The sequence below is a fragment of the Loa loa genome (genome assembly GCF_000183805.2).
Source record: "Loa loa unplaced genomic scaffold supercont3.205, whole genome shotgun sequence".
NCBI lineage: Eukaryota > Metazoa > Nematoda > Chromadorea > Rhabditida > Onchocercidae > Loa > Loa loa.
Window position 1 is genome coordinate 93,291 of NW_018108385.1, and position 4,705 is coordinate 97,995.

Genomic DNA, 4,705 nt, shown 5'->3' on the forward strand with positions numbered 1-4,705 from the left:
AAAATGTTTATAGTTGTCAGAAAAATTGATTCTAATTATTAAAAGAATGTTTATTTGTTAACAAAAAAAAAAAGGGAAAGAAAAGAAAAAAACTTTAAAAGTTTATTTGAAAAAAAATTTTTCTTTTGTTTAGTTTATAGGAAATTAAGAATTTTGTTCTTCATTTAATAATTTCTGTATAATTTTTTAAAATAATTTAAATATCATTAAAAAATATAGGCCATTTTGTTGACATTTTTAATTTTTGTTCTTCATTTTCTTTATTTATTCATGTGCATATACGAATTAATTTATTCATATCCACGAATTTATTTAATTCATTTACTCATATCCGCGAATTCCTATTCACTTAATCAATTTAATCATATCCACGAATTCATATTTACTTAATTAATTTATTCATATCCACGAATTCATATTTACTTAATTAATTTATTCATATCCACGAATTCATATTTACTTGATTTATTCATATCCACGAATTCATATTTACTTAATTAAATTCATATTTACTTAATTTATTCATATCCACGAATTCGTATTCATTTAACTCATTTGTTCGGCAAACACGAATAGACTTACTATGATTAGTGACAGGGGACAATTTGAATTTCAATTGATATAGGAAAATTTTAAAAATTTTTAATGCTTTAAAAGTAAGGAAATGGAGGAAATTTGAAATTTGCGAAGAAAAGCTGAGAGGAATTTTATGATTGTATGAAGAAAATTATTTAAAAAAAGGAAAGATTCCTGTTTTTTTTTCCATTTTTATTTTTACGATATGAAAAATTTTTAAAATTATGAAAAAAACATAGCTTTAAAAAATTTAATTGAAAAAATTTAATTTGTTTAAATTAGAAAAGAAAAATTTTACAGAAATTGAACAAAAAATTGATAGCAAAAGTAATAATTTGATTAATTACTAATGCAAGAATTACATTAATTTGCATACGAATAAATGACTAATGAAGACTTACACCATATGGATATATATATATATATGTGTGTATGTATGTGTGTGTATGTGTGTGTGTGTGTCTGTACATATGTTTATATTCTCAACCAAGAAATAAATTGTTTCATTTTAAACTCTTATTATAACATAGTTTGGCAGACAGAGACAGACACGGTTATATTGTCACATGTAGTAAATGATTGGTGTAAAACTAAAATGTCGCCAAAAAAATGTGATTTGATGAGGAAATGTTGTATTGTAATTATGATTGATTGATAGCAATGGTATGATATGGTAAGGGATGGGATAAGCAATGATACGATCTTTTGATTTTTCTCCCAGAAAAAAAAAAATGAGAAGACAGATTTTTGATTGAATAAATCTATGGGAAATAGTTAAGCGAAAATAAATGCTTAATTTGTTTAATTATCCATGCAAATGTCTATCACTCTTATCATAATATTATTGGAAAAGGAAAATTTATAAATAAATAATAAATGTTATCAAATTTATCACTGATTAATTATTTGCAATATGATTAATTAACGGTAGTATTATAGGGACAGTTTATACGTAATTTATTCAAAATTTTATGAATTGTTATGGAAATAGTTTGTACTTAATTTATTTAAAAATTTATGAATATATTATCAATATTACTGATTAGTTTGTAATATGATAAGAGATAACATTTGCTATAAATAATATTACTTTATACTTAATTCCTTTTAAAAATTTATTGTTTTATTATCAAATTTATCACTGATTAATTATTTGTGATATGGTGAAGATAGTATTATAATACTAGTTTGTATTAAATTTATTGAAAAAAATTTGTGGATATATTATCATATTTATCACTGATTATTTACTGATAGTATGATAAAAGATAGTATTATTATAAATAAGATTACATTATACTTAATTTATTCAAATATTTTTACACAAACATTAAATTATTATAACAAAAAAAAAAAAGGAATTGAGGAAAAAAGAATGATGAATTTTAAATTTGAATAATTAATTCCTTAATAATCGGGATAAAAAGGAATGATTAAATAGCAAAAAATAAATAGAATATTAATTAGCTAATAAAACTATTAATTAGATATAAAATCAAAATTAAGAAATTTTGTAATATTTCATCATTATTACCTGTTGTAGATATTATAAAGATACTTGACTATTTTTTTTTTGCTTCTTGGATACTTGGCTTTTTTTTTTCTAGGCTATGTAAAGTAAAAGTAAGTTTAACTCTCTGAAACGTTCCATTAGTTATTTTTAGTTCAAAGTTAAAAAAAGAAAAAAAGGTAAAATGGAACAAATGTCGAAATTTATGAGTGGGAAAAAAGGAATTTTGTTAAGTATGCTGGGAAAGAATGGATAAAAAAGTTAAAAAAAAAAAGAAAAGTACGAAAAGCACATTGACTGTATATTTGAATGGCATTTTAAAAAAAAAAAAGAAAAAGCAAAAAAAAAACGAAATCTTTAAAAAATTTAAAAGATAACAAACAGCAAAACAAGATTTTACAAAGGTTTTTAAATTATTAAATTTTTGAATTCTTTTTTCTTTTGTGTCAAAGTTGTTAAATAGTTAATTAATTCCTGCAAAGAACGAAGATTGGAATCTAAGGTCAAAAAAGAAAAAAGCAATGATTGATGATTTAATGGTTTTAAAAGGTAATTAAATATCAAATATTATAATGCGAATACTTAAATAATAGTTATAAAATAAATGGGAAGTTTGTTCGTTCTTTCTTATTTCACATTTTAATTTATGTAAAAATTACCAAATTGTCCTTTGTTCATGTTCTAAAAAATGGAATTTCAAATATGATTACGATCTCTTTATCTATTGATTATCAATATGATTATCAGAACAGTAGTTATTCATTCATCCAGTCTTTTCATAAATTTCCAAATTAATGTAATTAGGTTGAAAAAAGGTCATTTTTTGTAAAGTATTTTATATTCGAGTTTTGTTTGATAAAACATTTGTGTTTTATTTCACAGTGATCATAAATATGATAATTTCATTATCATATTTATCATTGAATAGGTTAAAGGTTAGGGAAAGCGAATGGTTAAAAAAGGAAACAACATTTGGAATAAACACCTTTTATATGCCTTCTCTTTTTCTGTCACTGTATCATGTAAACAATTGTACTGATAATGATAAGGATATTATTTGAAGATATATGAAAGGGATGGATATGAAAAAAAAAAGATATGATAATATTAGAAAAATGATAAGAATAATAATCACAATAAATCATTCATTGGAGTTACAAATATTGTATGGTATCACTCAATGATATTGATAATAATAACGATGAAGATAATGATAATGATGATATTTAAGAGTTATAGAATGGAACGAGAAATAATTATGAGTAAATAAATATACATATTGGATAGTGAAGGTGATAATAATTAAAAGGTATACCTCCTTCTCTCTCTCTCTCTCTTTCTCTCCCTCTCTCATATACCTTCTATGTCAATAATTCATCTGTTTGATTATTAGTGATAGTAAAGTATGTCGGCTTTCTTTTCGTTACTGTGTAATATTGATTCATTTATCATTTCTTTACCGAAAAGGATGACAATTTGATGATAAATTACTTAATTGGATAAGAAAAGTTTGAAAATGAAGGAAGGAATGATATTCGATGAAGTTAACATTTATCTATTTTAAATATAATTACAAATATTTTGGTGTTAGAAATCAAATCAGAATTACTTTTTTACTTGTTTACTTATCATTAAATGAATTTTTAATTATCATTTAATTTATAACTTTTAGGTTCAAATTTTTAGTTTGCTATTTAGTTAGTTGTTAGACATATAATGTAGTAATTCTTCGTCACATTCATTTCATTCGTACTTAATTAGAATTGGATGCCATCCCAAAATTCATTATGATTGACATATTTTAATTAAAAACAGTAAAAAATAATCAAAACTTTTTGTGCTAAAAATTAAACCAAAATTACTTCTCTAATCGATTAATTGTCCTCAAATGAATATTTGATTAATTATTGTTTTAATTTGTAACCTTTAAAGTTCTGAATTTTAATTTGCTATTTAATGATAATTAAATTCATTTCCTCCGAAGGAAAAAATAAAGAATTTATGATTTTTCCAATTTAAAGCATGTAATAATATGTGAGAAATAATAAATTGTTCAAAATTTTTTGCTTTAACATTTAATTTATTACATTTATTTCGTTTGTTTGTTTTTATTTTCTCATAATAAAATTATAATTCTTTAATTTAATTTCATTTTAATACAAAATTTTAATCAATATTTGCCTAAATGTTTATTTTTGTTATGAATTTTTAGTTTCTTTTTTTTTTTGATATAATTAACCTTCCCATCGAATTTTTTTAAAATTAATTTTTAAAACTTTTTTTTCAAAATGTTACATTTATAGTTTAAAATAATATTTATGCTAGTTTTCATCGCTTTTTTTCATTATTAATAAACAGTAAATGTTATCACCCTGATAATTTGATAATTTAAAATTACCAATGAATAATCAGTTTTTTAGTTTTTTTTTTTTGCTATCAATTCTTCGATTTGATAAATTCTTATTCATCTCATCGGATATATGTTTATATAATAAATGGGCGCAGATGTTTTAATACTACTAATTATTGTGGTATATTCGATCGGAACGATAAGCAGTCAAATTTGTAATCCTTTTCTTTTTAATTTTCCATCTCTTTCCCTCTCCCTCTCTCTCCCCC